Source organism: Mus caroli, unplaced genomic scaffold (genome assembly GCF_978045245.1).
Source record: "Mus caroli unplaced genomic scaffold, Mus_caroli_1 scaffold_5, whole genome shotgun sequence".
NCBI classification, from domain to species: Eukaryota; Metazoa; Chordata; class Mammalia; order Rodentia; family Muridae; genus Mus; species Mus caroli.
This window is the reverse complement of record NW_028227260.1, coordinates 55,693,851-55,717,820: the sequence shown is the minus strand read 5'-3', so window position 1 is coordinate 55,717,820 and position 23,970 is coordinate 55,693,851. Positions and strand designations below refer to the sequence as shown.

General features: G+C 39.9%; 1 pseudogene; it reads right to left on the bottom strand.

Annotated features, from left to right (window-relative positions):
- Positions 1–1,667: 1,667 nt before the first annotated feature.
- On the bottom strand, positions 1,668–3,455 carry LOC110287361 (ras GTPase-activating protein-binding protein 1-like; annotated as a pseudogene).
- Between the last annotated feature and the right edge of the window lie 20,515 nt (positions 3,456–23,970).

Genomic DNA, 23,970 nt, shown 5'->3' with positions numbered 1-23,970 from the left:
CTGATAGAAAGATTGCTACATTAGCATGTTTACATTTTCTGTTTGTTTGGCAGTCTGGTTTTTTTTTTTTTTTATATCCTTTAATATTATAACATTGGATATCTTTAAGTTTTGTATTTTTGGAGAGAACATAGAATTGGTTCAAACTTTTTTTTTCTTCCAGAAATATTTTAATAAAAATTGACCTTTTTCCAAGAAACACCACTGCATGTCCATCAGTAAAAATGAACCATAACAAAACAGAAAATTTACCATATGGCTATGATTTAAAGAAAAGAAATGCAGACCCTAGAGCACATTAGCCAAGTCTGATATTCAACCAAATTTTTTCTTCTCTCCCAGCAGGAACCCTGACAGACAACAGAGTAGAGCATGGCGCACAGAGCCACGGAGGCCACAGGCCTCACAGAAGCACCTTCCTTAACAGCATCCCAGTCTGAGGCATGGTTTTAGGATAAGGCAGAACAATGTTAACATGACACATACACATGATCAAAAAAAAAAAAAAAAAACTACAGTTATTCCACATACTCTGAAAACAAATTTAGAATCTTTATTACTTTTCTTTAAACAATTGAGAACCAGAATCAAAAATAAATAGAAGGCACAGTTTTGCTTGGTTTTTTTTTATCAGATTTGGGGGTTTGTTTTCTTGTGGAAATTTTTTGTCCTTTTTTTTCTCTATTTCCCTTATTTTATCTTAATTTTTACAAATTCAAATAAAACATGAAAAACTCTACCTCAAAAACAAACAAACAAACAAACAAACAAACAAACAAACAAACAAACAAACAAAACAGTTCAACAAAAGTCCTTACCTGTGTTCTAGACATTGACAGGCTACATCACAGTTTAAAATCCAATGGTGAAAATGGAGGTTTAGGGTTGTTTGGTAGTTACATGTCAAAAGGAGAAAGTTCTAGAGACACCTTTAATTCAGTTAGCCACACCAGCAGGGACCCAGTGGCAGTTGCCAAAAGGCAACTTTTTCACACCAGTAAGGAGTCGGGACTTGATTTTTCCTGCTTCCAAAAATGTTTATCAAATCCTGTGTCTCACAACAAATGAAACGTCCGCTGTCAGTGAAATTGAGATGTGTGCCTCTGGGAAATGGCCATGAAACTCCAGTCTGTGTATGCAGAGTGATCAGGACGGTCAGTCTTTCTTCTTCTTCTTCTTCTTCTTCTTCTTCTTCTTCTTCTTCTTCTTCTTCTTCTTCTTCTTCTTCTTCTTCTTCTTCTTCTTCAAGATTTATTTATTTTATGTATATGAATACACTGTAGGTGCTATCAGACACACCAGAAGAGGGCACCAGACCCCATTACAGATGGTTGTGAGCCACCATGTGGTTGCTGGGAATTGAACTCAGGACCTTTGGAAGTGCAGTCGGTGCTCTTAATCACTGAGCCATCTTTCCAGCCCCTTTCTTCTTCTTCTTTACAGATCTCTTCCTCCAAAACTATTATTCCAGAAAACTGGAAATGAGGGGCTAAAAGGTGAAGGGAGGAAAGGGGGTTGGGAGCATTCACCATGAACACAAGCAAAATTAATATTGTACAAACTCAGTTTATAATAGACTGTTCAGAGACTCCAAAGGCTGGTTGAAGGAATTCACCATTCTGCAGGAGCCGAGGGTATATGCGGTGTGGAGATTTGGCCCAAGCAATTCACTGCCTTTGAGTTGTAATCCCTGTGCCCATGTCAAAGCCTGGTTTTTGCCCCGTGCCTCCGAGGGGAGGCCTTTCATCTCAAAGCTCAGCCCACCTTGGGGGCCTCCGGGTCCTCAAAGGTGGTTATTTCTGTGGTCACCTTTCCTGGCAGCTCAGTCTTCTTCTCTTACACATTCAGAAAGGACCACATCTCGGAACATGATGGGTCTATTACTAAGCACCTTCTGAATAGGTTGACACAACTAATCTGAAATTGGGTAACTTCCCACCACTGTTGAGGCACAGCTCCACCACATTCCCATAATTTTGAGGGGAAAAATCCTTTAGTTCCTGTTGTGGATTGCCCTGGAGCTAATTATATTTGATGTTAATTCCGTTCTCCAGAGAGAATGGCTGTGTACAAGGAATGAGTCAGCACTTGGGTGATTTCATGTAAACCTCTTCCCACCTTAATTTGTAAAATAAAGGAGAGCTGATGATTGGTCAGATAAAAGGGAAGGTGGAGTGGAAGGTAGGGAGAGAAGAAGGAGAAAATGGAAGAGGGAGAGGACACAAAGGAGGAGGAGGAAGAAGAAAAGCAGAGCAGAAGCACATGGCCTGGAGAAACCGTAAGTTCTAAGAGGTCTCATTGATGTGGAAGATGGTAGTGTAGTGGTAGATCTGCCCAATCTAGGAGCATAACATGTATTCATATTAACTGAGTCATGTTTTCATTGCCAGGCCATATTTGGGTTGGAGATTTACAGCAACAAGTTCCAACTTGTCAACCTCATGTGGCAGGTTCCGGATGAAAAGCTGGTGACTCTCAGGGTGCCTCACCATCCTTAGAGGTTCCTAGTTCACCAGCCTCACAGATTGGCCAGGGTCCTCTCTGAGAATGGTTATTGATCCCTTTCTCTCAAACTCTGATATCTCTGATGCCTTTGCGGTGGGATCTAAGAGTCAGGTTTATAGTCTGGATAGGGCTTTGATGGTGGAACTTTGATTACATGAGATGGAATCCCCTCACTGGAACAGCCCCACAGGGAGGAAGTCAGATGCCCAAGAAAATAACCCTAAGTCCTCCTGTGCTGGGGCCACGTCTGTCAGGGCCAGGGTAGCCCTCTTCTGCATGTCTTCAGGAGCAGCTTCCTCCAATGCAGGCTTAGTTTTGTCTTCTCAGGTGTCGGGCACAGGTTCCAGCTCTAACTCTGGTTCTGGCTCTGGTTCTGATTCTACAACAGGCTCCTCTAAATGCTCCTCCAAGTCATTGTTGATAGTTTGATCATAGAGAGTTCCAGAGTCATCAGACACCACCTCTGGTGTCTGCTCTCTTTCTTCAGGTTCCTCTACTACTTCATCGGATTCCTCTTGAGGATCTGTGACAAAGCCACTGAAGACCTCATCTTGGTATCTGAAGATGTCGTTGTGAACATAGAATGTGTTGGCAACAGAGCCCTCAGGAGCAAGGACAAAGTTCTTCATGAACCTCCGCAGAGCCTGGTTGTTGTTGGACCATAGCCCCATCACTTGGAACACCACCCTGTCATTCAGAGTTGTGTGAGCATCCACAAGGCAGTTCTTGGTTTAGCAGTTGGTGAAGTTTTGTGACATCACTTTCCTGTGGATTTCCTTCTGTCTGTAGACTGCTGCTTGCTTCCCATTGGAATCCAAGCCCTTGTATACATAGGAAGAGTTTTTTCCATAAAATCTGTGCAGTGTGTCCGGGGCCTGGTTCAGCAGGGTGTAGCACTGTCAGACAGCCTCCCCTAAGACCAGCAGAGGACTAGGCTTCTCCATAGCCATCTCTTTGGTAGAGTCAACCTACCGAGCTGTGCAGGAGGACAGGGCTGCTGCGTGGGAGGAGGTGGCGGCTTCCTTTGCGTGATGGTTCATAGTTCTTTAAAAAAATATTTGTATGTATGTATGTATGTATGTATGCATGTATGTATGTATGTATTTATTTACTTATAGGATATTTTGTTTATTTACATTTCAAATGTTATTCCCTTTCCCGTTTTCCCCTCCAGCACCCCCCTATTCCATCTCCCCTCCCCTGCTTCTATGAGGGTGCTACCCTACCCAACCAATAAATCCCTACTCCCTGCTCCTACATTGGGGCAACGAGCCTTCCCCTGACCAACGGCCTCTCCTCCCATTATACCAGATAAGGCCATCCTTTGCTACATATGCAGCTGGAGCCATGGGTCCCTCCATGTGTACTCTTTGGTTGGTGGTTTAGTCCCCAGGAGGTTCACGGGTGGGGCGGGGGTGGGGCGTCTGGTTGATTGATATTGTTGCTCTTCAACAGTATCAACTGTTGTTGTTCCTTCAGTCCTTCCCCTAACTCCTCCATTGGGTCCCTCTGCTCAGTCTGATGGATGGCTGCGAGCATCTGCCTCTGTATTTGTCAGGCTCTGGCAGAGCCTCTCAGGAGACAGCTATATCAGACTCCTGTCAGCAAGCACTTGTTGGCTTCTACAATTGTGTCTGGGTTTGGTAACTGTATATGGGGTGGATCCACTTGTGGGGCAGTCTCTGGATTCATACTTTTAAATCTAGCCCATTAGTGTATAAAGTTTTAGCTATGAGTTGAGGTTATTTACGTTTAAGGTTATTATAGAAAAAGGTTTGGCTATTTCCTATAAATTTGTGAGGTGATAATCTACTTTGCTGGATTATTGATATTTTCCTGCTTTCATATTAGTTTTGAGGGGTTTCTGAGTTGTTGATGCTATCTTTCATATTCCTTCCTGTAAGGTAGTGTACTAAAAACGTTTTGCAGTGCTTGCTTCTAAGTATATTACAAAGTCAAAGAGATATCAAATAAGTTAATGATGAACTCCAAAGCTCTTGAAAAACACTCAGCCAATCAAAAATATTGTAGTTTGAAAGAAATAATGAAGATTGGAGATTAAATTAATGAAATTGTTTAAAAGAATATAATACCTGAAATCAACCAAAGAGATCTTTGAAAAGTTAACAAGATTGATAAAACTCTAGCAAATTTTACCAAAATTAGAGAACAAACATATCCCTGCAATTGACTCAAATGAAACAAAGATCATTATTAGAAATTACTATTAAAATATATACTCTGAAAAGCTGAATTACATAAAAAATAGAATTTCTAAAGGTCTATCAACAACAAAATTAATCCCAAGAGATATAAGTAACTTAAACTGACTTATTACAAGAATGAGATTGAAACTTTTATTTAAAACCTCCCCTGAAACAAGAGACTAGGACCAGATGGATTCAATGATGAAATTCTACCAACTTTTCCCGGATAACTTCTTACTAGTTCTTCTTGGTTTGTTCAACAAAACAATGTGGGAGTCATGTTAAACACACCAAGCTTCCCAAACATGAGTTGAACAAGGATGATACCAATGGACATGCCAAAGTCAACAGGGAAATTCCTCAACCCTGCACTAAGAATTATAGGCAACTGATAAAGGCTGGGAGAGGGAGGGTGCCCTTCGCGGACAGTAGTCCAATATCAAATGGTCATTCATGAAATATATATTCACGTGACATTTATGGACTGGACAGGTTGTATTTAGGAATATATATGAATATGCATAGACATATATAATGCAATAACAATTAGTGGAAAAGAGGTTATTAATTTGAAGGAGAGCAGGGAGGGGTATATGGGAGGAACTGAAGGGAAGTAAAGTAAGGGAGAAATATTATACTATAATCTCAAAAATAAAATAAAAAAGGAAAGCTGAAGGCCAGTATCTTTGATGAACATAGATGCAAAAATATCAATGAAATACTTAAAAACTGGATTCAACAACACATTAAAAAGGTTGTACATTGTGAGCAAGTTCCATTTCTGAAAAGCAAGATTGGTTTCACACATGCCATTCAAGAAATGAAATACAGGCGGGGCAGTGGTAGCGCACGCCTTTAATCCCAGCACTTGGGAGGCAGAGGCAGGCAGATTTCTGAGTTCGAGGCCAGCCTGGTCTACAGAGTGAGTGCTAGGACAGCCAGAGCTATACAGAAAAACCCTGTCTCGGATAAAAAAAAAGTAATACAGTGTTTAATAAACTTAAGGAAAGGAACCATGTTTTATTACAATTGATGATGAAAAAAGAATTTTTCAAAATCCAATGTTCTCTCATGCAAAAACCTCTGAGGACTTTAGAAATAGATGGGACGTATCTCAAAACACTAAAGGCTATATAGAACAAGCCTACAGCCAGCATTAAGTGGAAAGGAGCTCATAGAATTTCCCCTAAAATTGGGAATGAAATGAAGATATCCATTCTCCCCTCTGATATGTGATTTTGTGCTAAAATTCTTAGCTATAGCAAGTAGATATAAAATGTATAGCAAAGGAATTGAAGAAGTAGAATTATCCCCATTTGCAGATTATATAACTTTTTAATTCAAAACTCCAGTGAGAATACCAGATAACCCTTGACCCAATAAACACTCACAATAAGAATGCAGGGCACAAAATCAATGCAAAGCAAAAGCTCAGTGCCCTTCATTTATACCAACAATACACTTTCAGGGAATTAGAAAGGAAAAATAGTTTCTGAAGAATAACCTGAGTCAAGTAATTAGAAATATACCTAACTAAAGAAATAGAGGATGCTCATGGATTGGCAGGATCAACATCGTAAAAATGACTATCTTACCAAAAGCAATCTACAGATTCAATGCAATCCCCATCAAAATTCCAACTCAATTCTTCAACAAATTAGAAAGGGCAATCTGCAAATTCATCTGGAACAACAAAAAACTTAGGATAGCAAAAACTCTTCTCAAGGATAAAAGAACCTCTGGTGGAATCACCATGCCTGACCCAAAGCTGTACTACAGAGCAATTGTGATAAAAACTGCATGGTACTGGTATAACGACAGACAAGTAGACCAATGGAACAGAATTGAAGACCCTGAGATCAACCCACATACCTATGGTCACTTGATCTTTGACAAGGGAGCAAAAACCATCCAGTGGAAAAAAGACAGCATTTTCAACAAATGGTGCTGGCACAACTGGCGGTTATCATGTAGAAGAATGCGAATTGATCCATTCCTATCTCCTTGTACCAAGGTCAAATCTAAGTGGATTAAGGAACTCCACATAAAACCAGAGACACTGAAACTTATAGAGGAGAAAGTAGGGAAAAGCCTCGAAGATATGGGTACAGGGGAAAAATTCTTGAATAGAACAGCAAAGGCTTGTGCTGTAAGATTGAGAATCGATAAATGGGACCTCATAAAGTTGCAATGCTTCTGCAAGGCAAAAGACACCATCAATAAGACAAAAAGACCACCAACAGATTGGGAAAGGATCTTTACCTATCCTAAATCAGATAGCGGACTAATATCCAATATATATAAAGAACTCAAGAAGGTAGACTCCAGAAAATCAAATAACCCCTTTAAAAAATGGGGCTCAGAACTGAACAAATAATTCTCACCTGAGGAATACCGAATGGCAGAGAAGCACCTGAAAAAATGTTCAACATCCTTAATCATCAGGGAAATGCAACTCAAAACAACCCTGAGATTCCACCTCACACCAGTCAGAATGGCTAAGATCAAAAATTCAGGTGACAGCAGATGCTGGCGAGGATGTGGAGAAAGAGGAACACTCCTTCATTGTTGGTGGGATTGCAAGCTGGTACAACCACTCTGGAAATCAGTTTGGCCCTTCCTCAGAAAATTGGACGTAATACTACCAGAGGATCCAGCAATACCTCTCCTGGGCATATATCCAGAAGATGTCCCAACCGGTAAAAAGGACACATGCTCCACTATGTTCATAGCAGCCCTATTTATAATAGCCAGAAGCTGGAAAGAACCCAGATGTCCCTCAACAGAGGAATGGATACAGAAATTATGGTACATTTACACAATGGAGTACTACTCAGCTATTAAAAAGAATGAATTTATGAAATTCCTAGCCAAATGGATGGACCTGGAGGGCATCATCTTGAGTGAAGTAACACAATCACAAAAGAACTCACACAATATGTATTCACTGATAAGTGGATATTAGCCCAAAAACTTAGGATACCCAAGATATAAGATACAATTTGTTAAACGCATGAAACTCAAGAAGAACGAAGACCAAAGTGTGGACACTGTGCCCCTTCTTGGAATTGGGAACAAAACACCCATGGAAAGAGTTACAGAGATAAAGTTTGGAGCTGTGAAGAAAGGATGGACCATCTAAAGACTGCCATATCCAGAGATTCATCCCATAATCAGCTTCCAAAAGCTGACACCATTGCATACACTAGCAAGATTTTGCTGAAAGGACCCAGATATAGCTGTCTCTTGTGAGGCTATGCTGGGGCCTAGCAAACACAGAAGTGGATGCTCACAGTCAGTTATTGGATGGATCACAGGGCCCCCAATGGAGGAGCTAGAGAAAGTACCCAAGGAGCTGAAGGGATCTGCAACCCTATAGGTGGAACAACAATATGAACTAACCAGTACCCCAGAGCTCGTGTCTCTAGCTGCATTTGTATCAAAAGATGGCCTAGTTGGCCATCACTGGAAAGAGAGGCTCATTGGACTTGCCAACTTTATATGCCCCAGTACAGGGGAATGCCAGGGCCAAGGGGTGGGGGTGGGTGGGTGGGGGACCTGGGGGGAGTGTATTGGGGATTTTTTTGGATAGCATTGGAATTGTAATTGAGGAAAATACCTAATTAAAAAAAAAGAAATAGAGGACAAAAATTGAAGATGTTGAAAGGGAAAACTATAGGAGATAACAGACATTATATATGTTCCTGGATTAGTATAATTAACATTCTAAACTGACTACAGTACCAAAATTAATTTACATATTTTATGCAGTATCTATCTAGGTTCCTTTATCACATTTCACAGATTTAGTAGAAGTAATACAGGCATTCATTTGGAACAACAAAAGACCAAGAATGGTCAAAGCAATTGTCATGAGTAAGAGCACTGTGGGGAGAATTTCAGTGCCCTACATAAATTATACTACAGGCCTATAATTATAAGCAGAGCCTGGTACGGGTATAAGACAGACAAGACAATCAATGAAATAGAATTGAAGACACAAAAATGAAAAGGCTGTGCTCACTTACTTTTTGACAAAGGAAGTGAAAATATACATTGGATAAAAGAAAACTTATTCAATAAATGGTGCTGGTAAAACTGGATTTTTACCTTCAGAATGATAAAACTAGATTCTTACCTTTAATTTTGTACAAAAATCAATTCAAAATGGATCAAAGATCTCAGTGTAAAGCTTGAAACACTGCTATCTCTAGAAGAAAACAGGAGATAGCTTCAAGATACCAGGATAGCTAAGATTTTTTTTTAAAAAATAGAACACCAAAAGTACACAAATTTTTCTTAAGTACCTATAGAAGGGACTACATGAAAAAAAAAGTTTCTCTATAACAAAGAGTAGAGTATAAAGAGAGGCCCCCAAAATGAAAAAAATCTTTATTAACTATACTTTATTAGACAAGGAACTAATATCTAGAATTTACAAAGAATTTCAGAAATTAAATACCAAATGAAATAAAACTGTCAATCAACAACTTAAAATAAATGTACAGATGGTTTTTAAAAAAGAAATATGAATTCCCTGCAATTAGTTTAAAAAATATTTAATGTTCCTAGCCTCAAGGAAATGCACTTTAAGATGACTTTGAGATAGATGCCCCAGTTAGAATGTCAGTCATCAATAAATATGACATGAGTTAGAGAGAATGTGAAGAAAATGAACAATTTTTTTCACTGTTGGTGGAGGTGCAAATTAATATAGCCACTGTGGAAATCAGCTAAAAGATTTTTTTAAAAAAATAAAAATAGAACTACCATATTGGACCCTCTATTTCACTTCTGTAAATATATTCTGAGAGTATTGGACCATAGAGATATTTACTATTCTATATTTTTTTATTGTTTTATTCACTGTATAAAGGATTTGGAACAGTCAGTAGTGGTGCATCCCTTTAATGCCAGAATTCAGGAGGCAGAGTCAGGCAGCTCTCTGTGAGTTTAAGGCCAGTCTGGTCTACAGAGTGAGTTCCAGGAAAGTAAAGGCTATACAGAGAAACCTATCTCTAAAAATAAAAACAAAACCAACCAATCAAAAGCAACAAAAAAGAAAATAGTTGGAATCAACCTGATTGTCCATCAATAGATGAATCGATAATGAACATTTAGAGTATAAGTGCAATGGAATCCTATTTGGATCTAAAGAAAAATGAAAGCACAATTTTATAGCAAAATTAATGGACTTAGAATATGAAATATTAAATGAGGTCACACAATCTCAGAAAGAAAAACAACAGGTCTTTTCTCCTATCCCTCCACATGTGTGATCTAGCCAATGGTCATATACACAAAACTCATTCATGTGTGTACAGTATAATATGAAGAAAACAGAACAAGGCTAAGTACTAGGGGATAAGGAAGGGCTGAATGCAGGCAAAGAACATAAGTTATAAAAAGAGATTATAAAGCTAAGCTTTTTTTTCTAATTCTAACTCTATCATGGAGTTTTGGGTTTAGTGGTATATAAGTATATAAAAATATATTTGGTAGTGACAGTATAAAATTCAATGTATGGCTCCATAGCTACTGTGCTGAGTACCTACTGTAACTATATAGAAGTCAACTGGGTTGCATAGAAATTGGATAATGTTTCCACTTGTGCTATTTCTTCATTTGAAACTTTATAAATAATAAAATTTAAAATAAAAATTTTAAACTAAAAAGGTTCTTGCTATCTATTTTCATCTAGCTGACTGGTGATTATACTTTAATGCCTAGGTTAAGATCTACCTTTTTCTTTCTTTCTTTCTTTCTTTCTTTCTTTCTTTCTTTCTTTCTTTCTTTCTTTCTTTCTTTCTTTCTTTCTTTCGAGAAAGCCTTTCCTAAAGCTTAATCTACACATCCATAAAATATTATGTTCAAATTATGTCATGTTTCTCAAAGTATATATCATAGCATAGTAATAATAATTTAAATCAAAAATATTGAAAAATAAAGTATACAATATAAGTATTTGTCATATGCACATAAATATATTATTTATAGTATGTGTAATGTTTACAATAATCAGATTAATTAGCACATTCATTACTACTCATGTTGTAAATTATAGCCACAGAATTTATTTATTCTTTTACTGAAAGTTTATGTGCTCAGAGCACTATCTCTATCTTTTCTTCACAGGAACATCACTGTAGCCAATGGCAGCTATCATTCTACTCTCTTGCCTCTTAATTTCATATTTTAAAGAACTTATTTTATTTATTTACACTTCAAATGTTGTCCCTCCTCCTGGCCCCGCTCCATGATCTCCCACCACCTTTCTCCTCTCCATCACCTTTAAGAGGGTGTACCCCCAGTCACCTACCCACTCCTGTCTCACCCCTCTAGTAACCCTCTTCTTTGGGCTATCATGCCGCCACAGGACCAAGCATATCACATCCCACTGATACCAGACAAGGCAGTCCTCTGCTACACATGTAGCAGAGGCTACCCACGAGCCCATGTAAGCTCTTTGGTTGGTGGGTTTAGGCCCTGGGAGCTCTGAGGGGTCCTGTTAGTTGACACTGTTGTTCTTCCTGTGGGGTTGCTATTCTTTTCATCTCCTTCAGTCCTTCCCCTAACTCTTCTATTGGGGTCCCCTGGCTCAGTCCAATGGTGGATATAAGTATCTGCATCTGTCTCAGTCAGTTGCTGGTAGAGCCTCTCAGAGGACAGCCAAGCCAGGCTCCTGTCTGCAAGCTCATCTTGGCATCAGCAATAGCGTCAGGGTTTGGTGTCTGTGCAAAGGATGGATCCCAAGTTGGAACAGTCTCTGGATGGCTTCTCCTTCAGTCTCTGCTCCATTTTTGGTCCTGCATTACCTTTAGACAGGAACAATTCTGGGTCAAAAATTTTGAGATGGATGGGTGGTCCTATCCCTCAACTGAGGACCATGTCTATCTACTGGAGTTGGTCTCTTCAAGTTCCATCTCCCCACTGTTGGGCATTTTAGCCAGATTCAGGCTTGGGGGAGGTTACAGATGATAGTCATATTCCGTAAATTTGTAAATGTTGATTTTTCTCTTTTGGGAGCTGAGGAATATTAAGACAAAGTTGAAAATTTCAAGAAGCCAGATGTTTGGAAGAAAAATAGAATGTGGTAAAGAGAGAATGAAACTTCAAAATTTATGTTGTGTATCTTCTTGATATACATCAGACAAGTGTCTATATTTTAAGAATTTTAAAGCGTAATTTACAATTTTCCCTACACACGAGGAAAAAGGAATTAGTGTAAGAGAAGTGATTACTTCATGAAAAGAAATTTTTACTCGTTTTACTATTGAGAGGTATTATTAATGGCTATAGCTACTCTAATACATTTAATTGTAGCCTACCCAGAAACTAATGCATTGTGTTTTCAGAGTCATTGAAGACTGTTCATTTATCATTTGATTTGAAACAGAAATACCCATCAATTTTATCCATCTACCAAAATCATTTTTGTATATAATATCTTTATTATGTTTTGCAAATTTCATTAAATGTCATTCCATAGTTTTAATCCCCATACTTTCCCCAACCCCTTTGAGACCTACCACTATCTTCCTACCTCCTTACAGCTTTCTGTCTTTTTATTTAGATGACCTTTTTTTGAGTACTTGAAACACAACCTGCTGAGTATATTTAGTGTTGCTTGCATATGTGTGTGTTAAGGATGGCCACTTGGTGCAGACTAACTTATCAAAGGCTCAACCCTGGAGAAGCTTAATTCTCCCTCTCTTCTCAGCCATTAATTCCCTACCAGACTTAATTTAGAGGTAGATTCGTGTGAGAATTCTTCCACCCACCCTGGAATGTTAACTGATATTGAACAGGTCTGATTTAGGTGACCATGTTGTTAAGATTTAATGAGTACAGCTCCCTAATCTAAATAGAAGACACTATCTTTAAGCAGATGTCTTTGCCCTGTGGTTTTCACAATCTATAATCCACATTATTTCTGCCTGCTCTTTTGTGATGTTCTCCAAACTTTATGTGTATGTGTTGTGTTTTAGATGTATCAATTAGAGATGGGCACCCCATGGTGGGTTGCTCTCTGCATTTTGACTAGTTTTGAATTTTATTTTCCCGTTGCTTAACTTAATTACATTAAAAAAACCCTTTTCAAACAAATAAAAACTCATAGAGGAATTTTAATCCAGAAACATGACTACTCTGGCAAGCGATCACATGTAAAGACACCCACCTGGAATATAGATGTGCCCTTAATGCACACCTTTAATCCCAAACAATGACATTTAATTGAGGAGCAGGCAAAGTGATGAATCAGATAAACCTTTGACAGATGAGTCACAGAGCTAAGATATGCCCAACTCTCACCAGGATAGGAAAGAAATGCTGTTTAAGAGCAGGGCATGGAGAGAAGTTAAGTTGAATTTAGTTAAGTTGGGCACAGTTCAGTTGGATGCAGTGGAGTTCAGTCAATTGAGGCAATGGAGTTGAGTTCAGTGAGTCAGTGCAGCAGAGTTGAGTTGGTGCAGTTCCATGCTGGTCAGCAGAGGCAATTGTAGCTAGAGTATAAGAAGTAGCCAGGAGATTAGAACAAATTGCTAGGGTTAGTTTGAGGCTAAGCAGAGCAACTCAGGAAGAAGCTGAGAAAAGCTAGATTGAATCAGTCATCTCAGAGAGGAGTTTGGCCAGAACAGCTGAGTTGAACCAGCCAGCCAGAGTCAGAATAAAATAGAAAGGTGAGCTTATTAAGCAGTAAGCTTTCAGGACAACAATTATATCTGGTGAATAAAACTTACGTTTTCTTTAGACAGGAACAATTCTGGGTTAAAAATTTTGAAGATGGCTGAGTGGCCCCTGTCTCAACTGGGGGCCATGTTGATCTACTGGAGGTGATCTCTTCCAGTTCCATCTTCCCACTGTTGGGCATTTTGGCTAATGTCATCCCCATTGAGTCCCAGGTCTCTGGGACTTTCTAGAGGTTCTCATTCCCCCTAATTCTCACTGCTCCATATTCATTCTTCTGGCCTTCTGGGTGTCTATCCTGTTACTCCCCATACTTAATCCTGCCCCTCCATTTCCCATCCCTTCTCCCCTCTCCCACCCAGTTTCCTCTCTCCTTCTAACTCCCATGATTATTTTGTTCTCTGTCTAAGTGGGTTTTAGGTATCCACACTTGGGTTTTCTTGTTAAGCTTCCTATGGTCATGGGTATTCTGAACTTTTTGGCTAATATCCACTTATCAGTGAGTACATGCAGAGACTGGAAGAAAGACCACCCAGTGACCGGCCCAACTTGGGATCCATCCCATGTACAATCACCAAATCCTGACACTATTACTGAGGCCATATGGTGCCTGCAGATAGGAGCCTGGCATTGCTATTCTCTGAGAGGCTCTACCAGCAACTGACTGAGAAAGATGCAAATACTTACAGCCAACTATTGGACTGAGGTTGGGGACCAGTATGGAAGAGTTAGAAGAAGGAGTGTAGGAGCTGAAGGGGATTGCAACCCTATAGGAAGAGCAACAATGTCAATTAACCTGGGCCCCTCAGAGCTCCCAGAGACTAAGCCAAAAACCAAGGAACATACATGGGTTGGTAAATGTCCCCGGGCACATGTGTAGCAAAGGATTGCCTTGTATGGCTCAGTAGGAGAGGATCTACTTAATCTGTGGAGACTTGTTACCTCAAGGAAGAGGGATGCTGGTGGGGGTGAGGTGGGCGTGGGTGGGTGGGTGGGTGAGCACCACTCAAAGAGGGGCTGGATGAGGTAAAGAAGTCAAGGAGGGGAGACCAAGGGGGATGGAACTTTTGGAAAGTAAATAAATAATTTAATAAAAAGTGATATTTTCAAAAACATCACACTAAAATTAATCAGATCAAATGTCTATATAACTAAAACAAATTCTATAGTTAGAATAGGCTTTTATAACTGATGTTTCACATTAAGTTTTACATCTTTTTTTTTTAAAGATTTATTTATTATTATAAGTAAGTACACTGTAGCTGTCTTCAGACACACCGGAAGAGGGCATCAGGTCTCATTACAGATGGTTGTGAGCCACCATGTGGTTGCTGGGATTTGAACTCTGGACCTTCAGAAGAGCAGTCGGGTGCTCTTACCCACTGAGCCATCTCACCAGCCCAAGTTTTACATCTTAATTATTGAATATATTTTATTCACCTTTATACCATTAAGACAGACAATTCCATCAAAGAATTATAATTATAAAGAATCAGCATTGTATTTTATTTCACAACTGATGTCCATTACCTGTTTTCAATCTTTTATCATCCCATAATATTTAATCTTTCTTGTTATAGTTTCTTCATGTTATGTGGTACCCATATGTACATTTGTTTACACATATGCACATATTACCATTTAGATTCCATGTATAACAGAATGTTCATCTTTTTACTTTCTGTGGCTGTATGACCTTGCTTAATATTAGATGTTCTAAGTCTATTTTACTACAAATTTTATCACTCCAAATAGACATGATAATGGAAGAGACTCTCCACATGTATTATTATTAGGAAGTCAAAACTACAAAGTAAAGGAATAACCCTAAAAGCAGAATGAGAAAAATTACAACTCGAATAAAAAGGCAGAAAAATCAGAATTATCTCAGACCTTTCATCAGCAACTATAAAAGCCAGAAAAGCATGGGTTGAAGTATTTCAAACTGGTTTCCCTAGCAACCTGCAAGCCATGCTGGCCAGGAGTGCAGGTAGGACCACTTCAGATCTTCAGCTTTCTCTTCACTTCTACAAATCCAATTTGGGGCAATTTCACCACTAGCCCTGTAGCATATTACATGCTGTGGCCTCCCCTTTCTCTCTGACCCCAGTTCCAATAAATCAGCCAGAACTTATCCTCCAAACTTCCTGCCCACTCTTTCCATTTTCTCAGCCCCCAACACTAGCAAGCATTTCCTGGGACCCACCAGCCAAACCTACGAGAGAAGCAGGAAGTCTAGCTAGTCAGGCAGCTGAGCTTTAGATGTTTACTCTCACTTCTCTAATAAAAATTCAATCCTGTCGTCTGATGCCTGCTGAAAACCTCATGCTGCAGCCTCTCCAGGCTTTCAATCCCCTTTTCCAGGGGACTAAGCAGATCCCGGTGGAGCATCCTGATTTCCTTGTTCCTATGGGCATCCCCAGTTTTCTCTACCTCTATTCCATTCCTAAGTGTCATCACCAAATACCTAAAAGCACGTTTTACAATGAACCCACAGTGGTCAAATCTGGCAGTATACCAAAAAAATTCCCTATCAGGCAACACACAGCTATCTTAAGAACTTGAGAGGACAGTAGAAACTATGGTAGGAAAAAAAATCCAACAAAGAAAGGACAGGATATCAACCTATAATTATAACCACCCCAAATCTAATGCCTGGATGACAATATAAAAATATAATCAATAAGAGGCAGAACAATATATCTCCACTACAGCCAGGCAACCCTAACAGCAGACCCAAGAAATGCAACATAGCTGAAGCACAAGACAAAGATCTTAAAATAACTTTTATGAATATGATAGAGATCCTTAAAGAGGAAATTAGTAAATTCCTTAAAGAATTCTATGGAAGCAAGCAGTAGAAGGAAATGAATAAAATAGCGCAAGACCTGAAAGTGAAAAAAGAATCTATAAAAATATAGAAACAAACAAACAGGTAATTAAATCTGGTAATGAAAAATTTAGGAACTCAATCAGGAACTGCTGAGGCAGGTCTAAGCAATACAATGCAAAAGATGGAAGAATTAATCTCAGATATTGAAGATAAGATAGAAGAAATGTATTCCTTAGTCAAAGAAAATGTTAACTTTTTAAAACTCCAGGTACAGAATATCCAAAAAATCTGCAACACTATAAAAAGACAAAATCAAAGAATAACAGGGACAGAGAAAAGATAAGAGATCCAGAACAAAGACACAGAAAGTATTTTCAACAAAATCATAGAAAAAAAATTTCTAACCTAAAGAAGGGGGTAACTATCAAGCTGCAAGAAGCATACAGAACACCAATGAGACTGGACAAGAAAATAAATTTGCCTTGAAACATAATAATCAAACGCTAAACACATACAAGAAGAAACACTATTAGAAGGTGCAAGGGAACTGGGTGGTGATGGCACATGCCTTTCATCCCAGCACTTGGGAGGCAGAGGCAGGCAAATCTCTGAGTTCCAGGATAGCCTGGTCTACCAAAGTGAGTTGCAGCACAGCCAGAGCTACACAGAGAAACTCTGTGTTGAAAAACAAAACAAAACATTTACAAGGGGAAAAGACCAACATATAAAGACAGACCTATTAGAATAACACCTGACCTTTCTTTTTTCTTCTTTTTCATTTTTTATTGGTTATTTTATTTATTTACATTTCAAACATTATCCCCTTCCCAGTTTTTCCTCCACAAAACCCCTATCCCCTTCCCCTCCCCTTCCTCTATGAGGGTGCTCCCTCACCCACCCACACACTCCTTCCTTAGCACCCTAGCATTCCCCTACCCTAGGAGCTTCCATAGGACCAAGGAGATCCCTTGCCAGTGATGCTTGATAAGGCAATCCTCTGCTACATATCCAGCTGAAGCCATGTGTCCAGTCTAAGAGCCAGAAGGGTCTGGAGAGATAGATGTGCTGCAGACTCTTAAGAGACCACAGATACCAGCCTAGATTACTATACCCAGCAAACCTTTCAATCACAATAGATGGAAAAATATGTACTAGTATCTATCTATAAATCTAGCCTTATAGAAGATATTAGAAAGAAATCTCTAACCTAAAGAGTTTATCCATACACCAAAAATACAAGGAATAAATAATTCCAGTCTAGAAAAGCTAAAGAGGAGCAAAGACATACTAACGCACACACATACCCCTATACATGCACACACATAAAATAACAATAATCAAGCCGGGCCGTGGTGCCATACGTCTTTAATCACAGCACTTGGGAGGCAGAGGCAGGCGGATTTCTGAGTTTGAGGCCAGCCTGGTCTACAGAGTGAGTTCCAGGACAGCCAGGGCTACACAGAGAAACCCTGTCTCGAAAAACAAAACAAAATAAAACACCAAACAAAAAAAACAAACAACAAAAAAGTCTAGTAATCTACTATAGCAATGAATTAGTTAACTGCTTTGGCTCTCTGTGGGTTCTATGTACTATACCTGCCAAGAGCTCTGGCTTTGCAAATGAAAAGCAAACTCTCCCTCCCTCTCCTCCTCCCCCCTCTCCCATTCCCTCTTGCTCTCCCTCTCCCTACTCTCCCCCCTCCCTCCCCTTCTCTTTGTCTCTCTGTCTCTGTCTCTCTCTGCCTTTCTCTGTCTCTCTCCATTTCTGTCTCTGCTCTTGCTCTCTGTCTCTGTCTCTGTCTGTCACACACACACACACACACACACACACACACACACACACACACACACTGGGCACTTCTAGACCTCCCTGTGGCTAACACACACTCCCTTCTGGTATTCCTGAGTTAACATGTTTTAAAATCTATATTTCATCTCTGCTACCTTGTTACCTTCTAGGGAGCTCCCCTTATCCCCAGGGCCACATTTTCTTTCCACTTAATATTGCTGGATGGTTCCTTCCCTCCAACTTTTAAATCTGACCCCTCTGCCTTGGAGTCATGGTGATTCTCCCTCTCCTTCCCTCCCTCTCAGTCCCTTGCCTGCTCCATCTAAAAGTCCCGCCCCCATCTCCTTGCCCAGCCATTGGCTATATGACAAATCTTTATTATCAGTCAATGGCAGCTGGGGGCAGGGATCCTCTGGTCTGGAAGAGTAGCTTTTGGGAGCCAAAATAAGACAAAGCATTAGAACCAATTCCCAACAATCAGCAATCATTGTTTATTAATAACTGTCAAAATTAATGGTCTCAATTTGCCAATAAAAAGACTAACAAAATGGATGCAAAACAGATTCCATCTTTCTGCTGTACCCAAAAAACCCACATCTTATCATCAAGGATAGGCATCACCTCAGGGTAAAAGGATAGAAAAAAAAATCCATGCAAATGGATCTAAGAAGTAAGCCCCTGTAACCATCTTAATATATGACACAGTAGTCTACAAACCAAAGCTAATCAGAAGAGAAATATACTACATATTTATCAAAGGAAAAGTCCAGCAAGATGATATTGTAATTCTTAACATCTATGCACCAAACACAAGAGCATTCAAGTTTGTAAGAAACATTACTACAGTTTAAAGCACATAGCATCACAAAGTGATAGTGGGAGACTTCTGGAGGTAACTGATGTTATGAATCAAATGAATTGAACAAATACTTACAGAACAATTCACCCAAATACAAAATAATATGCTTTCTTTGTCGCATCTGCTCTCGACCAGCAAGAACGACAGGACACAGTCGGATTCTTCTCAACAGCCTTTATTGCAGGAATGCCTAGATGCTTCTACGGGGACCCTGGGTGCCCAGGGAGCCCTGCTTATATGCACCCCAGCACAGGAGAAGGCTCCGTGGCCCCCTGGGATTGGTCTGCGGGCACCCAATTTGCATGCACCTGCTCGGGAGGGGTTGGCGCCAAATTCGAATTGATGCCTGCACAGTGGTGTTGTTTATGACAATGGCAACTGGAAACCGGCGCCATCTTGGAGTTGGCTTCCCACATTCTTCTCAGAACATGAAGGAAATTTCTCCAAAATTGATCACATACTTGGACCAAAGCAAGCCTCAACAAATACCAGAAAATTGAAATAATAGACTGAATCCCATCTGACCAGAACAGATAAAAGCTGGATTTCAGAAACAACAGAAAACAAAACCAACAAAAACCCAGAAAGCTTATAAATATTCAAACTCAGCTCTGAGATCAATAAAATTCACATATACCTTGCAAAAGCTTTTCAGTTTCATGAGGTTCCCATTTATTAATTGTTGATCATAGTCCCTGAGCTATGAGTGTTCTGTTCAGGAATTTGTTTCCTGTGCCAATGAATTCAAGGCAGTCCCTTACTTTCTCTTCTATTATATTTAGTCTGACTGGTTTTATGTTGAGGTCTATGATCTACTTGGACTTGAGTTTTGTGCAGGGTGATAGATATGGATCTATTTGCACTTTTCTACATTCAGTTAGATCAGCACTATATGTTGAAGATGTATTCATTTTTCCATTGTATAGTTTTGGCTTCTTTGTCAAATATCTAGTGTTTGTAGCTGTGTGAGTTTATTTCAGGGCCTTTGATTCGATTCTGTTGACAGATTTGTCTTTTCCTATACCAATACCATGAAATTTTAAAATTACTATTACTCTGTTGTACAGCTTGAGATCAGGGATGGTGAGACCTCCAGAAATATCAGAATATTTTTTAGCTATCCTGGGTTTTTTTTTCCCATATCAAGTTGAGAATTGTTCTCTCAAGGTCTGTAAAGAATTGTGTTGTAATTTTGATGATAATTGCATTGAATCTGTAGAGTACTTTTGATAAGATGGTCATTTGAAATATATTAATTCTACCGATCCTGAAGTTTGAAGGCAAATGGATGGAACTTGAGAGTATCATTCTGAGTTAGGTAACAAAGACACAGAAAGACACCTATTGTATGTATTCACTTATAATTGGATATTAGCCATAAAGTTCAGGATAACCATGTTACAATGCACAGATCCAAAGAAACTGGATAATAAGGAGGACCCAAGGGAGGATGTGTGAACCTCATTCGGAAGGAGAAATAAAATAATCATCAGAGGTAGATGAAGAGAGGGAAGTGGGTGGGAGATGGGCTGAGAAGGGGTATGGGAATGGTGATCAGGTGTATGAAAAGGGGCAGGGAGAGGGTGGGAGTGAGAAGAGAAATAGGTAGGGGCATCTCTGGGATTAGCTAGAGACACGGGACAGAGGTGGCTACGAGGAGTCAATGGTGGTGACCATCTCTGAGATTCCTACCAGTGGGGGATATAGAGACTCAAGAAGTGGCCACCTTCTGTAGCCAGGCAGGACTTCCAGTGGAAGGACATGGACATCAATCCACCTCCAAAACCTTCAACCCAATTTTTTTTCTGCCTATAAGATGCAAAGGGATAAAGATGGAGCAGAGAGTGAGGGAATGGCCAACCAATCACTGGATCAACTTGAGTCCCATTCCAAGGGAGAGAGCCAACTCCTGACACTATTAATGATATTCTGTTATGCATGCAGACAGGAACTCAGCATAACTGTTTCCTGAGTGGTTCCATCCAGCAGTGGATGAAAACAGATGCAGAAACCCATAGCCAAATCTCAAGTGGAGCTCAGGGAGTCTTGCTTAAGAGTGGGGGATAAAATTGAGACAGATGCACGGATCAAGGATACCACAGGAAGACCTGTAGAGTTGACTTTCCTGGACCCAGGGTGCTTAAAGAAACTGAACCACCAACCAAAGAACATGTAGGGGCTGGACCTAGCTCCCCTACACAGACATTTGTAGCATAGGTACAGCTTGGTTTTCATGTGGGTCCACAACAATTGGAGCAGGAGCTGTCTCTGACTCTGTCACCTGCCATTGAATCCCCTTCTTCTATGTGCACTGCCTGGTTGGGCTTCAGTGGGAGAAGAGGTGATTGGTCCTGCTGGGAATAGATTTACAGGGTGTGGTGGTATCTGGCAGGGGAGGGTGGGCTTCCCTTTCTCTGAAAAGAGGGGGAGGGGTAGTGGGAAGAAGTATTTGTGGTAGAGGGACTGTGAAGAGAGGTGGGCTGCTATAGGGATGCAATGTGAAAAAAATATGAGAAAAAGAAACACACACACACCAAAAAGTTAGTAAAACCAAGAGTTGAGTTCATTGAGAAAAATAGTAAGTTAATTTAGCCAAACTGATTAAAAGACATTTAAAGAAGGTCCAATTTAAAAAAATAGAGATAAAAAGGAGGACATGGTAAGAGAAACTGAGGAAACCCAGAGAACCATTAGGACATAGTTAAAAAACTTGTCCTCCATCAAATTGGAAAATCTAAAAAGAAATAGAAAATTCCTCAATTCATTCTACTTACCAAGAACATATCAGATAAGCAATATAAACAGACTCATAACCCCTAGTTAAATAAAAGCAGTAATTAAAAGTCTCCCATGTGCTCCAACCCCACAAAGAAAACCCAAGGCCAGATTGTTTTAATGCAGAAATCTACCAGAATTTCAATGTGGGTTAATACCATCAAAATTGTATAAAGAATGTTTTAAAAACTGAGTATCAAGAAAACAAATAACCCAATTATAAGTGGGCTAGAGATCTAAACAAAATTATTTTTTTCTTTTTTCTTTTTATTTATTCTTCTGTCAGGCAATACATTATGACTGCAATTTCCCCTCCCTCCAATCCTCCCACTCCCATCCCCAACCACACACTTCCTCTCTCCCTCAGATCTACTGCTTCACTTTCCCTTCAGACAATAGCCGGTTTCCCATGAATATCAAACAGAGCATAACAAGATACAACAAGGCTATGTACAAACCTTCATCTGAAGGTTGGACAAGGCAACTCAGTAGGAGCAGAAAGGTCCCAAGAGCAGGCAAAAAGAGTCAGAGACAACCCCCACACTCACTATTAAGAGTCCTATAAAAACCCCAACCTAAACAACTATAATATATAAGTAGAGGACCTAGTTCAGGCCCATGCATGGTCTGTGATTGTTTCTTCATTTTATGTGAGCTTCTATGTGCCTTGCTAATTAATCCTGTGAACCATGTTCTCCTGGTGTCCTTGACCTCTCTGGGTTCTGGAAGCTTTTGTTTCTCCATTCTGCAGGTTCCATCTGAGATCCATATATCTACCTAACAGTTGACTGTGTGTTTTTATGTCTGCTTCCATCTGCAAATAGAGGAAGCCTCTGTGATGTCAATTGGGCTAGGCAGTGATCTATTAGTATAGCAGAATATCACTAGGAATCATTTCATTGACTTTTTTCCCCAATTGTATTTGTCTAGGTCTCTGGGATATCAAGCCTCTGATTCCTGGCCATCTGGGTAGTGTCAGGGGTAAACTCCCTCTCTTGGATTAAGCCTCAAGTTAAACCAGTCATTGCTTGGCCATTCCCACATGTTCTGAGCCAACATTGTCCTAGCATATCTTGCAGGCAAGACAGATTGTAGGTCAAAAGTTTGTGGTTGGCTTGGTGTCCTAGTCTCAACTCTGGAAAATTTGTCTGATCACAAAAAAAGGCCTGTTCTTGGATTTGAGGAGAACTTGGAGGAGGGTGATGTAAAAATCTAGTGCAGTGGAAACTTCCTGGAATCTATGCAGGTGATCCTAGTGAGAATTACTAGTAATGGAGGATAAAATCACACACACACACATACACACACACACACAAAACCAAAGAACCCAATCAAAAAATGGGGTATAGAACTAAACTGAGATTTCACAACTGAGGAATCTCGAATGGCTGAGAAGCACCTAAAGAAATGTTCAAAGTCCTTAGTAATCAGAGAAATGCAAATCAACCTGACCCTGAGATTTTACCTTGCATCAATCAGAATGGCTAAGATCAAAACCTTGGGTGACAGCACATGTTGGAGAGGATGTGGAAAAAGAGGAATCTCATTGCTGATGGGATTGCAAACTGGTACAACCCCTATGGAAATGAATCTGGAGGGTCCTCAGAAAATGGGAAATAGATCAACCTGAAGACCCAGCAATAACACTCTTGGGAATATACCCAACAGATGCCCCAGCATGCTACAGGGGCACGTGTTCCACTATGTTCATAGCAGCCTTATTTGAGATAACCAGAAGCTGGAAACAACCTAGATGTCCCATTACAGAAGAATGGATACAGAAAATGAGGTTCATTTACACAATGGAACACTACTCAGCTTTGAAGAACAAGGGCATCTTGAGTTTTGCAAGCAAATGGATGGAACTAGGAAATATCATGCTGAGTGAGGTAACTCAAACCCAAAAGGACATGCATGGTATGCACTCACTGATAAGTAGATATTAGCGCCCCCCCCCAAATGTACAGAATACCCAAGATACAGTCCACAGAACTCAAAAAAGGTCAAAAAGCTGAAGGGCCCAAGAGAGGATGTCTCAGTCCCACTTGGGAGGGTGAAGAAAGCAATCACAAGTGTGGAGGGAGAAAGGGACCTGGGAGGGAAAGTGGACAGGAGAGGGGAGTGGGGTGGTGGTGGTGGAAAACCTGATTTGGTATTCGGTGAGGGAAAAGGACTGAAGCCCTGAGGGCCAGCAGAAAGAATGGAAACAAGCAATCTAAGGAAATAGGAGGTTGGGGAAACCCCCTAGAATGCACCAGAGACCTGGGAGGTGAGAGACTCTCAGGAATCAAAGGGAGAGATCTTAGATGAAATA